This window comes from Camelus ferus, chromosome 9, assembly GCF_009834535.1.
Source record: "Camelus ferus isolate YT-003-E chromosome 9, BCGSAC_Cfer_1.0, whole genome shotgun sequence".
Classification (NCBI taxonomy): Eukaryota; Metazoa; Chordata; class Mammalia; order Artiodactyla; family Camelidae; genus Camelus; species Camelus ferus.
Genome location: NC_045704.1, coordinates 60,698,035 through 60,712,109, shown reverse-complemented (window position 1 = coordinate 60,712,109; position 14,075 = coordinate 60,698,035). Strand labels below are relative to the sequence as shown.

The 14,075-nt window shown below is 36.2% G+C and overlaps 1 protein-coding gene across 1 annotated transcript in view; it reads left to right on the top strand.

Annotated features, from left to right (window-relative positions):
• Window positions 1-14,075, top strand: part of MAB21L3 (mab-21 like 3) — a 265,078-nt gene that overhangs the window by 1,637 nt on the left and 249,366 nt on the right. The window lies entirely within an intron of this gene.

The following is a 14,075-nucleotide window of genomic DNA, read 5'->3' as shown; positions in this document are numbered from 1 at the left end:
TTTAATTGTGTAGGAGGATCAAGTTATAGGTGTGTGAATGTACAACAGGGACTAGAACATATTTTACATCGCCTGCAGCTGGAGTGTGATCTGTCAGACAACCGCCCTCAGCCACTCTAATTCTTTCAATGGGTCCCGAAGTGTGAGAGTGTCAAGGACAGCACTTCACTATATCGGTCGTTTTCAAGGGAACAGATTATGATCAGCAAATATTTTAAAGTCTCACATCTCCCCCCACCAATTTCCCTGAAAATACAAAATAGAAAAACGGTGAACTGAAATTAATTGTTGTGCCTATAATATGCTTGCCTCTAATGCAGCATAGTTAGATTGGAAAACTTAATTCTGAAGTTAATAGGGAAGAAAATTGGTAGAGGGCAGCAGTTCTGCCCGTACTAGTTATTGTCATCAAGTTCTCCATTATAGTTTTCTCTGAATGGATACTGTAACCAAGGAAGGGGAGGAGGATGAAGAATATTTTGCTTTTACCGACAGAATGGCAGCAAAATAGACCAGTGGTTAGAAAGTGCCAAACTAACTTTTCCAGAAAGACTCCCAAGACGCTTTTTAGTTCACATAAGTAATAGAGTGTTGTATTAGTTACCTGTTGCTGCTGTAACAAGTTGCCACACACTTAGTGGCTTTAGACAGCACCCATTTATTCTATTACAGTTCTGGAGATCAGTCTATAAAATGAATCTTAAGGGATTAAAATGAAGATGTCAGTGGGGCTGTTTTCCCCTGAATTCTTGGGGGAAAAACATCCAATCCTTTGTCTCTTGCAGCTTCTAGAGGCTGCTGCATTCTTTGGTCCTGACCCCATCACTCCGATCTCCGCTTCTGTTGTCTAACATAGCCACCTTCTCACCCTCCTCTCCTGCCTCCCTCCTGTAAGGGCCTTTGTGATTACATCAGGCCCACCCAAGTAATTCAGGCTACTCTCCCCATTTCTATATCCTTAGTCACATCTGCAGAGTCCCTTTGCCATAAAAGGTCACATTCACAGGTTCTGGTGATTAGAATGTGGACATCTTTAGGAGACATTATTCAGCTTCTCACAGATGTCTTAAGTGTGTGTCATTAAAGTTTCCTAAGTAGAAAGGACCTGCGGGAGTCATCAGTGCAAAATTGTGAAGTTTTATGGGAAAACCTAGTCATCATCTAGAGAAGCTGGACCCAGACAGACCACAGATAACAGCCTCTAATCTGCTTTTATTATTGGGTTTATAGACCCTGTTGGCTAAGCTTAAAGCCTCCCACTTATTGTTTGAAAGAATGAACTGCTTGCAGAAGAATTTAAACCTACTAAGACTTGGTTTCTGAGTTTTACTGGTTGCTGTATCTTAATTTCCAGTAGGTTTTTTTTTTTATCAAAATCAATTATTATCTCTACCTTTTATTATATGCTCTTAAGCATCCTCTGCTTTTCCATAATTAGAGTGCTTATTGTGTAATTTAATCAATGGTGATGTCTTCCCTAATAAGCCATCAGCTCTATGAAAACTGGTTCCATGTCTTTCTCTTTTCCTACTACAGGCCAGCCTATAGGACTGAACCCAGTGTGTCAATAGGCACTTGGAGATTTTTGAAGGAATGCGTGAATCCCTCACCACTCTTTCATGTGAGCTTAGTTGCTACATTAAACTCAAAAGCAAACAAGGGCTGTATCTTATTCATTTTAGTAACTCTAAGAACTGGCATGGTATTTGGGACATGGTAGGCACTTGTTAAATTTTTGAATGAACGAATACCTAGACGCAAGGCAGTCAAGACTGGCTTATCTGGCCTATCAAGGAATGTGCTCCAACGGGATACTCTTCCCTGAGATCAATTTGAGAAGAGGGTCTGTGGATTACTTAGCTCTGAGAAAGCTACTTATAGGTGGCTAGAAAAACCTTCATTCCACACTAACATCCGTATTACCTAATCTCACTATTTTGTGCAAAAGGGAGAGTTAGGATTAGAGTATGTTCAACAGAGAAATGGTCCCTTTTAACAAGGTCTAAAGTGTCTGCCTTAAAAATAGAAGTTAGCAAACAGGTATGGATTATCAAGTAGTGATCTTGCTCATGTATTTATAGACATTACCAAGATACCATTTATCCTACTGAGTGGTAGAATAAATAAATTAGGTGATTTTTTTTTATAACCAAGACATCTCCCTGACCCCATAGGGAGGCAATCTACTGTATGGTTTTCTTTGGAGGAATTTTGGTGTAACCATCAATGTTGTAACATTCAGATCTCCTAAAATAATTCATCTAGTGGAAACAGCATGTAAAAGATTCAGAAATGCCGTCAATTTTATTCTAGGCATTTGCGAGAACAGCATATTAAGAATGAAAGTCGTTTGGAGTTAGATCAACGTCTAGATTTCCGTGTTTGCTAGGTGTTCAGAAGCTGGCTCTCACATGTTGACTAAAACATAAGTTGCCCTTATTTATCAGAGGAATGCTATTTCAGAGAAATGAATAAATACCCGAAAACAACTCAGAGTAAAGCCTAAGGGGAAAGTTGGGCAGTTAGGCTACTTGTATTTGCTTCTCCATCCTGCCATGTACAGAAGCTATTTATTAATTGGTAAGTAGGTTCCAAAATGTCTTCAAGGCCAGAAAGTGCATTCAGATGCTGTTGAGCTATAGGATCTATTGGGATTGATTTGCCAATATCAAAGCAGAGTCATAGCAAAGCAAATGCATTTCTCACAGTGAAAGAATTTATGATCTTCCCAATCCAGCCCATCAGGGGGGAGATGAGGCTTGATAAAGGTTCAACTGATAAAGGAAAGAATAAATAGGTAAAAAGTTGAAGACCTGGACAGTGGCAGAGAATTTGGGGGGATGGGGAGCAAAGGTAGTGTTGTTTTGTGGAACAAAGTATTTGAGCTAAGCAGAGGTATAAAACATTAACAAATTTAGTTGACACAGGTGTCATAAAATGACATCTGATGTGAAATGAAGTAACTACCTAGGCTTTGTATTTCTTTCAAACCACCCCCAAAAGTTTCAAGTTTATCCTAGAAAATGTACACAAAAGATTTCGTTAATTAGTTTCTTATATTCAAGAGATTATTTCAGGGAAAAAAATCATTTACTCATGAGTACCTACTGTGTGCTATACTGTGTGCTATGTCTTATTCTCGGTGCTGAGTTAAAAAAGAGAACATGTATTGAGCAACATTCTAAATAGTTTCTATTTCTTGGCACATCCAGTCCTCAGAAGAAAACTATGAACTGTGTATTATTATTGAATCCATTTTATGGGTGAGAAAACTGAGGCCCAAGTTAAGTCACCTTCCCAAGTCAGGCAACTAACAGTTGGCAAGGCCTGGATTATCTGACTTCAGAGGTCACTTTTGAAGTGACTAAGCTATACTGCTATGATTCTGGAAGGGTTCTTGAATTTTAGCCAGGCCTTGTTTTTACCGTGGGCTGTTTGATGATAATGATGCTGACTACCATGCATAGAGTGTCACTGTATTAATACATTGTATGGGTATGTCCTGCAAGTCTCATGACAGTGCAGTTAGGTCGGTGTGTATAATCCCTGCTCTGCTGATGAAAACAACGAAGCTTGGGGGCATTTAAGTAACTTTCTCAAGGTCACAGCTAGTCAGAGGTGGTGCTGGGTCTAGATCCCATTTTGTCTTATGCTAAGGCCCATGCACTTAATTACCCCTCCTGGTCTGCCTCCTGTGAAAGAGAGTTAATTCAAGAGATGAGGAGGCATTCTGTTTCAAGGTCTATTAGAAACAGCTCCACCTTCTCTCTGGCTTTCTGGACAAGCACAGTGAATTGAAAAGAACAGATGCCGGTGGAACCCTTACGAAGCCAAGGCTCAGGCATTTCGATTAGGCTCTTTCTGGCGGCAGATCATTTTAAGGGTTCTAATTAGTTAATAAATTCTCCCTGTACTCTAGAACCATCGAGATTTTTTTCTTCTTTCCAGAACTACATCAATAAAGGACTACATGTCTGTCAAGTCAAAAATATGGATTGAAAAGCTCATGGAGATGCAGACTCCTCATTCATGAGCCAAATCCAGTTCTGATCTCATAGAGAAGATGGACAAATTCTCCACATCTCTGGAGTACCCTTTGCGATTACTTACTCACTTTGGGGCACCTATTGACCTACCATTCCACCAAATACATTTGAGAAAAATTCACTGAGCTCCTACTGTGCACCAGGCATTGTCGTAGGGTTGGAGTTGTCAAAGATCAGTGAGGTGGGTTTCTCAAGCTGTCAGCTTTTCCAGAGTCTTTGACCTAAATGAATATAGGGCGATTTAATTAAGTATTACAAAGGTGAAAGGGCTTTGTTGAAATGAGAGCCTCTGGGATCCAAGTTTGGGAAACTGGCTAGTGACAGAAATGGATTTCTTTTCCAATGAAGAGCTTCTTGAGAAGTGAGGTCTTAGGCTGAGACTTTTGATAGTGATTTCAAGGAAATCTAAGTCACATAACTTCTAAGCTATCTCTCACCCTATGCTTTTATTTATGCCAATAATTAATTAACAGCCTGTTATCTGGGGAGAGGAAGTTTCCTATCAGCAAAGGGACACATAAACGTTTCCTCTTGCAAATACTCTTTAACTTTATCAGATTAGCCACATTTCAAAGTCCAATGTAAAGACCGGGCCTTCCCGACTGCTACCATTTTTTTTTCCCACATACCTCATTAAACATCTTTATTTGATACTTAATGACTTAGCTTTGGAATAGTTCAAAGTTGTCCCCAAAGAAATTTTAAGTACCCTCTGAAGTCTTCACAGTCTCTCATGAATATGGTTTCAGAATCAGAGAGACATTCTCATTTTCCTCTTCTTTAACATAAAATGTTAATAATACCATCTTTATTTTAAGTCCTTGTGCTGATTACTAAGTAATATATATGTAAAACTCCAGCCACCAAATAGGGAAGACTTCAATAAATTCTGTCACGTAGAAACTGCCAAAGAATTTAAAACAAGGATTCAATACACATTTTTTAAAGTGTTTAAAAAAAAGTGAACTCTCATGGTGCCATTTTTTTTGGTCCCAAAAATGAAATTGACATGGAGTGTTTCAAAAAAACATATTTGAAATCTGCTCCAGTTCATTTGCTGCCTAATTATGTAACTGAGGAAGGAAGACCACTTCCCTCTTTATCGTCCTTGAAGATCTGTAAGTGCCCTTCCCCCATTCCCCTCCCACTTGCCTGAGGAATCTTGGGTGGGGGGGAGGAGAGGAAGGACTATAAAAACCATTTTCTCCAGCCCTGGATAGCAGATCTTTTTCCCTTTTGGAACCAGCTTGGAAGGGTAAGTGTGGGAGAGAGGTAATTGGGGGGGGGGGGGGGGTGCGCGCGCGCGCGAGCGCGTCTGTGTGTGTGTTTCCCATCTAAAGCTCTACGAGGGAACTGGGGGGAGGAATGGAGGAATGCCCGCTGCACCGTTCTCTGGGCCAAAAAAGGAGAGAAAAAGATTCTTGAAGATTCTTTCTGGCTGCAGGTACGCTCGGGAAGAGTGTAATCTGGTCTGAGTGTCCTCAGTGTTTAAATCATGGAAGCCCAAGGGAGCCTTAGGTGAACCAACAGGAAGCAAATGCAATTACACATTGTATAGACCACCCTTAAGGTTGATGGACAGGTCTTACTGTTTTGAGAACAAACAAATGTTACCAGAGTCACTTGTATCTAGTTGTTCACAAGGGTTATGTCCCCTGTCCTTTTCCCTTTTCACTTTATGTATTCTCCCCGAGCAATCGCAACATCATGCACTCCAAATGTTGTTTTATTATTTATAGCATATCCTTTTTTCTGATTATAAAAATAGCAATCTATTAACTGTAAAGAAAAATCAGTGAAAACCAGCTAACATGGAAAATAAAAATTAGATGCAATTTCGACACCCAGAGAACGCCATTTTTAACCTTTTCTCCATGTTTGGGTAATGATTTGTGACGTCCTTTTTTCCATTTGTCAATATATCACAAACATTTTTCTGATATTAAATGTTCTTTTACTATGTAATTTTTAAAGACTGCAAAGACTTTCATCACATAAATGTATTAGAACTTATTAGCCCATGTCCAGTTGCTAGATATTTAGTTTGGGTCCATTTTTTCCTATTATAAACGAGGCATACAGAGAGTTGGTGTACCTCTTCTGTTTCTTCTTTATAAATTTTAAGATACAGACTTATTGAGTCAAGGGGCATGATTTTTTAAGGTTTTGATGAAAGTTGTCCTGTCAGGTTACACTGCCATTATTAATATATGAGGCCCAGATTCCCCACTGGCTTCTAAGCACATTACCTTTTTCTAGTTTTTGCCAAATTATCAAACTGGGGGAGAGGCCAGGTGAAAGGAGTATCTCACTGTTCAGAGTTTTTTAATTTGCATGTTTTTGTAATTAAGGGTGAAATAGTTTCGTGTTTATTAACCATTGCGTTTCTTCTGTGGATTGCCTGTTTGGGTTCTCTGCTTATTCTATATTGTGAAATTGTGTTTTCTAATTGTGAAGTTTTGAGTTCTTAATTAAGGTTTTCAGGACCTTCAGCCTCTGTTCTTCATATCCACAAGTTTAGATAAATGTTCATCTCCTTTCTCTTCTGGTTCCTCTTGTGATTCGTTTTTATATTTAATTCCTTAATTTACTTGGAATTTATCTCGGTGTATGAGGGGATATAGGGACCTGGCTTGATTTTTTTTTTTATTTTTCCTGAACTGCTGAGCATTTTTCTTTCATCTCAGTCGCTCATAGTGACCCTACAGATTAAAAACGCCACTTTATCTCAGGATCTGTCAGAATCCAGAATCCAGAATCCATGGTCAGGGTTGTTTGGGCAGAAGACGGAAGCGGGTGGGAGGAAACGGGGCTTGGGAAGACAATAAGGAAACTTCAACTTTATGAACAGTATTGTGTTAATTATACGTTTTTAAAAAGATCAGCAGCAAAAATGACAAATACTTTCATTTGTAAAGTCTGGACGTATGGGCCTAGAAATATTTTTCATTTGCTCTGTAAAAAATTTATGGGAACTGTATATTCCCTGGAAAATTAAAAAAATCACTAGTAATTTGAGCCTAGCACCTTCTTAGCAATTTTATCATTTTATCTATAAATGTTCTTACTTCTTTTAAATGAATTTTCCTCATTAATTTTATCCTAGGACACCATCCACTTTGTTCATATGTTGAATTAATTAGCATATAGCTTAGCAGATTAATCTCTCCATGTATATGACTCTCTCTTTCTGGTTCCTATTTTGTATATTGTAATTGTCTTCTTAGTTGATGGGGTTAACTAAAGTGTCTTTGTGTTTCTCTTTCTCTTGTTTTTAGTTTTTTTTTTTTTTTAAACTTCTAAGTAGTTTAGAAGTATTTTGTATATAAACATTTTTTGTTTTTGTTTTGTACTGGTCAAAAGATGTAGCCAGCACGATTTCTTTTTAGAATATTTAAGATTCTCTTTGCCATGACTTTTCTACATTTTTTATGAGCAATGGATAAGACCATGTTTCTGTTTTAGTTTTTGCCTAATTGATCTACCAAGGTCTGAGAAATGTATGTTAAAACCTTCTACACTATTGTGTTTTTCCAGCTTCTTTTCGTACTTCTAGTAGTTTATGCTTTATATGATTATGCTTAATGTCATTAATAGTAAAGGATTCCTTCTTGACTATTACATCATCATATTGTATATTAAAAACAGTAGAAAATTGAAATCATTGTGTTCCATCTGAGAGTCTATAAAGGAGTTTAATCCACATATTTTTTTTGTCATAATTGATATTCTGGGCTTCTGTCATCCTATGTTTTCTGGCTTTTATATTTCCTTGCTGTATTGTATACTTTCTACCTTTTTCTATATGGATTGTGTTTTTTTATTGCAATAAAATACACATAACATAAAACTTACCATTTTAATCATTTTAAGGTGTACTGTTCTGTGGCATTAAATACATTCACATTGTTGTACAACATCACCACCATCCATCTCAAGAATTTTTTCATCTTCCAAATCTATTAAACTCTATTCAATAAACACTAAATCCCCATTCTTTCTCTCCCTAGCCCCTAGGAACCAATGTTCCGCTTCTGACTCTGTGAATTAGACTACTTAAGTACCTCATAAAGCAGATTTGTCCTTTTGTCACTGGCTTGTTTGACTCAGCATAATGACTTCAAAGTTCATCGTTGCATGTTGTCAGAATTTCCTTACTTTCTAAGGTTGTATAATATTCCATTGCATGTATATACCGTATTTTGTTTATCCATTCATCTGTTGATGGACACTTGGATTGCTTCTGCCTTTTGGCTGTTGTGACTAATGCTGCTATGAACTTGGGTGTACAGTATCTATCCAAGTCCCTACTTTGATTTCTTCTGAGTACAATTTGTAGCTCTTCTTTAAAGAAATGACTTTTGAAGTCCAATGCCCATTTTTTACTTGAATTGTTGTTGAGTTGTAGGAGTTCTTTATATGTGCTGTATATCAATCACCAATAGGTATATGATTTGCAAATATTTTCTCTCATTCTGTATTTTGTCTTTTCAGTTTCTTGACAATGTTTTCTTGATGCACAAGTTTTTAACTCTGATGTAGTCCAATTTCTTTTTACTTCTGTCACCTATGCTTTTGGTGTCATACCCAAGAAACCATTGCCAAATCCAGTGTCATGAAGCTTTTCCCCTGTGTTTTCTGCTAAGATTTTTATGGTTTTAATGCTTATGTTTGGGTCATTGATCCACTTTGAGTTAATTTTTGTATGTTATCTAAGATAGGGGTCCAACTTCATTCTTTTGCATGTGGAAATCCAGTTATTCTCATGAATTTGAGTAAATTTTTCAGGATGGCTCTGTAATTATATACTTTCTAAATTCTTATACATCTTCTTCATGCTGAATAAAAACATTTTCCCCCCAAACTTTGTCAATTTGCTTGATTGTAGTCTGTCACTTACTGCCATAGAGAAGTCTGTGGCCATCCCACTTTTGGCCCCTTTTCCTGGATATTGGTAGAGTTCTTTACTTATTTAAATTGTAAAAATTTGCTTGGACACATCTAACTAATCTTGTTCTCTTCATTTACGTTGTATGGAACGTGTGAGTCCTTTATCCTCTGGATTCGGGTCTTTTTTCATTGGAGGAAGCTTCCTTTGGTTTTTTATTTAATTATTGTTTGTTCTGCTCTCTTCTTAAGGTGCACCATGTGTTGTTTCTGTTTTCTTTTCTTCATTTTCATCATCTTCCCATCATTTTAATATTTTTGTCCTTTTCTTTTGCATTAGAGGAGGTTTCTCATATTTGTTCACATGATTAATTTGACTTACAGTAATGCAGATTCTTCTCTTTCTGCTTTTAATTCTGTCTTAAATTTATTTTTGATTATTATTATATTCCTCACAGCCTTTCTTTAACTTAGTCCAGCCAGATCCTTCTTTGTCTACCTATTGCCTTAGAGTTTTATCGTTCATCTTTTATTTAATCAATTTCATGCTTTTTTGAATTTTATATACACCATGAAAATAGAAACTACCTAAATCTTCTTTCTTATAGTAAATACTTTTACAAATATCCTCATGCTCCATTCCTTGAATGATGGTTTTCCTCCATGTTTTGGGGTTATATAATATCTTCACAACCCCGTGTTAACTTTTTATTGATTAAAGACAAATCCAGTCCTGATGCTTGTCAGAAACTTGTTGGATTCTTATTGGATCCCCTCACCTGGAAACTATTAGAATTTTACTCCCTGATTTTAACTTTGGGAGTTGGTTGATAGAAGTTTGCCTGAGTAGTTCAATGTCCCAGGACCTGGGTGGAGGGGAGACTGAGCTGGGGCTGCAGGCTGTCCCAGCAGGGGAAATCTGTCTCCTTCAGGCTGGGCAAATCCTCTGAACCAGGGTCTGGTCTGCCACATTTAATTTTCTGTTTGGCTTGGCTGCCATCCCAGATGGTATGTATGCTTGTTATCTGGGTTCTTAAAAGTTTATCTTCCCAGTTCTAGCAGAGTCACCATCTGGTTGTCTTCCTCCCACCCAGGAAGAAATACAACACCTTCTGAGACCAGTTCCCCACAACTGGACCTGGGAACTGGAAGAGGTGGAGCACCTCTCCTCTGGCTGATATCCTCTTTCCAAATTAGGGAATATTAATGGATTTTGGCATAACCCATGCCTACTGACTATAACACACATCCCATCCTATCATGACGGGGAATTGGTGCCTTCTAGGTTGTGTGCATCTGCAGTTTGTGACATATCAGTAATATCACCCCTTAGTTCCGATGTGAATAAAAAAGAAACGTCTTTTTCTTTTTCAGTGGTCATTTCATTTGTCTTGAGGGTAAGGGTGGAGGATGGCTTTTGATGCCTGGGCTTGTTTTGTCATTTGATTGGAAGTCTACAGTCATTTAGTGCCTCCTAACTTAATATCGCTATTGTTGCTGTCTTTCTTTCTGTGATTAGAAGGATTTCTTTCTGGATGCAAATGTTGTCACTTTATTTACCAGCTTAAAAACTCAGTGGTCCCCCAGTAGCTACAGGACAGAGTCCAGATGCCTCATGTTAGTCGCCACCATTATCTGGACACTGCTGACCTCTAGGGTCTCAGATCATACCACTTTCCACAGCAACAAACTCATTCTAGTTTCTTAAATGCCTTAGGTTGTATATATATTTTTCTTTTCTAAAATATTAATTTAAGCCTCCCTTTTGCTATGCATTATGCTGGACCTTGGGAAACAGTCTTTCTAATAAATTCGAACTTCAGGTGATCTTTTAAGACTGGTTAAGGAGACAGAGAAGTGTGTCATGAACAATCCAGTTTTGATAACTCCTATCATGTAGGTTAGCAGGAAGCATATAGAGTATGCTTTAGGAAAGTTCTTATGCCCCCAGTGTTTCTTTTACTTTTTTGTTGAGGTATAATTCATATACCATAAAATCTGCTCTTTTAAAATGTATGATTCACTGTTTTTTTTAGCATGCTCACAAGGTGGTGTAACCATCACCACTATCTGATTCCAGAATATTTTCATCATCCCCAAAAGAAATTTTGTACCCATTAGCAGTTGTTCCCCATTCCCATTTGTCCCCAGCCACTGTCAATTACAAATTTATTTTCTGTCTCTATAGATTTATCTATTACAGATACTTCATATAATTCATGGCCCTTTATGTCTGTTTTTTTTTTTTAACTTAGCATAATGTTTTCGAGCTTTGTCCATATTGTAGCATGCATGTATCAGCATTTCATTCCTTTTTATTGCCAAATAATATTCCATTGTGCGGATATACCACATTTTATTTATTCATTCATTAGTCAGTGGACAATTAGGAGGTTTCTACTTTTTAGCTATTATTGATCATGCTGCTATGAACATTTATGTACAGATTTTAATATGGACGTATGTTTTCATTTCTCTTGGGTATGTACCTAGGAGTAGAATTGCTGACTCTCTGTTCAACTTTTTGAGTACTGTAAAATTGTTTCCCAATGTGGATGTACCATGTTACATTCCCACCAGCAATTTATGAAGGTTGTAACTTCCCCACATCCTCACAACATTTGTTGTCTGTCTTTTTGATTATAGCCATCCTACTGGATATTTAGTGGCACCTCATTGTGGTTTTAATTTGCATTTTTCTAATGTCTAATGATGTTGAACATCATTTCATGTGTTTTATTGGCTTATTTGTATGTCTTATTTGTTGAAATGTGTATTCAGATCCTTTGCCCATTTCTTAGTTGATTTAATTGTCTTTTTATTGTTGCGTTTTAAGACTTCTTTATGTAGTCCGGATACCAGACTCTATCAGAAATATAATTTGCAAATATATTCTCCCATTCTATGGGTTATCTTTTCACATTTTGTTGGTGATCTTTGAAGCACAATAGTTTTTAATTTTTATGAAATCTTATTTGTCTATTTTTCTTTGATTGCTTGTTCTTTAGATGTCATATGTAAGAAATAATTGCTATTCCAAGGTCATGAAGATTTATACCTATATTTTCTTCTAAGAGTTCTATAGTTCTTACAATTAGGTCTTCCATTTTTATTTAATTTTGTATATGGTATTAGGTAGGAATCCAAATTCATTCTTTTGCATATGAATATCCATTGTTCTAGTACCATTTTTGAAAGGATTGTTCTTTCCCATCAAATTGTCTTGACACTTCCATTGAAAAGTAATTGGTCATAGATGTATGGGTTTTTCCCCTGATACTCTATGCCAGTATCATACAGTCATGCTTATAGTTGCTTTGTAATAAGTTTTGATCAGGAAACATGAGTCCTTCAACTTTGTTCTTCATTTTCAAGGTTTTTATTTTGGCTATTCTTTGTCCCTTTTATTTGCATATAAATTTTAGAATTAACTTGTTAATATCTGCCCCAAGAGGTAGCCGGAATTTTTGTAGATATTGTGCTGAATTTGTAAACTACTCTGGGGAGTATTGCCACCATCTTAACAATAGTGAGTCTTCCATTTAATGAATATGAAATATCTTTCTAACCTACTTAAGTCTTATTTAATTTCTGTCCGTGTTTTTAAATTTTCAGTGTACAAGTCTTACACTTTTTTGTCAAATTTCTTTCTAACTATTTTATTCTTTTTTATGCTATTATAAATAGAATTATTTTCATAATATCATTTTCAGATTGTTTATTTCTAAGTGCATAGTAATAAAACTGACAACTGATTTTGTATATTGGTCTGGGTCTTACATCCACCAGCTTTGCTGAACTTGTTTGTTAGAACTAATAGGTTTGTGTGTATGTGGATTCCTTGATTTTCTATATACAAGATTATGTGATCTTCAAATAGAGATCATTTTATTTCTTCCTTTCCAATCTGAATGCTTTTTTTTTTCTTTTTCTTGCCTAGTTACTCTGGCTAGAACCTCCAGAATAATGTTGAATAGAAGTGGTGAGACTGAACTCCTTGTTTTCTTCCTAACCTTAAGGAGAAAGCTTTCAGTCTTTCACCATCAAATATGTTAGCTGTGGGTTTTTAAACAGGTAGCTTTATCAAACATAGATGACCTAACAAACTATAATTTGTTGATTTTTTTTTCATGATATGTTGAAATAAGCTTGCTTTTCTGCCATAAATCCCTTTTGGTCATGATAGATGGTCCTTGCTACATATTGCTGGGTTGGTTTGCTAGTATTTTGAGAATTTTTGAATCTGTATTCATAAAGGATATTGGTCTATAGTTTTCTTTGATTGTGATGTCCCCTATCTAGTTTTGGTATTAGGGTAATATTAACCTCATAAAGTAAATTAAGAAGTGTTCCTTCCTCTTGTATTTTTTTTGGAAGAGTTTGTGAATAGTTAGTGTTAATTCTTCTTTATTTGGTAGGATCCACCTGTGAAGCCATCTAGTCCTGAGTTTTTTTTCTGGGAGGTTGTTTGATTACTAATTTAAACTCTTTAATTGTTATATGTCTCTTCAAATGTTCTATTTCTTCTGGAGTCAGTTTTGGCTGTTTTTTTTTTTTGTTTTGTTTTGTTTTGTTTTTTTTGTCTGTTATAGATATTTGTCCATTTAGGCTATGCGCTTTGTTGGCATACAGTTGGTCATAGTGTTCCCTTATTATTCCTTTTGTGTTTCTGTGTGGTCACTAGTGACGCTCCTCTTTTATTCTTGATTTTTGGTACTTTGAATCTTCTCCCTTTTTTTCTTGCTCATTCTAGCTAAAGGCTTGTCAATTTCATTGATCTTTTCAAACAACCAACTTTTGGTTTCATTGTTTTTTTTTCTGTATTTTTTCTGTTTCACTTATTTACATTCTAATCTTTATTACTATTTTCAGTGTTCTTTAGGTTTAGTTTACTCTTCTTTTTCTAGTTTCTTCAGGTAGAAGTTATTTATTTGATATCTTTCTTTGTTTTTATTATAGGCATTTACAGCTATAAATTTCCCTCTAAGCATTGTTTTACCTGCATTCCGCAAGTGTTAGTATGTTGCGCTTTCATTTTCATTCATTTCAAAATATTTTCTAATTTCATTTGTGATTTCATTTTGGCCCATTTGTTATTTAGGAGTGTGTTTTTTAATTTTTACATATTTGTGAATTTTCCAA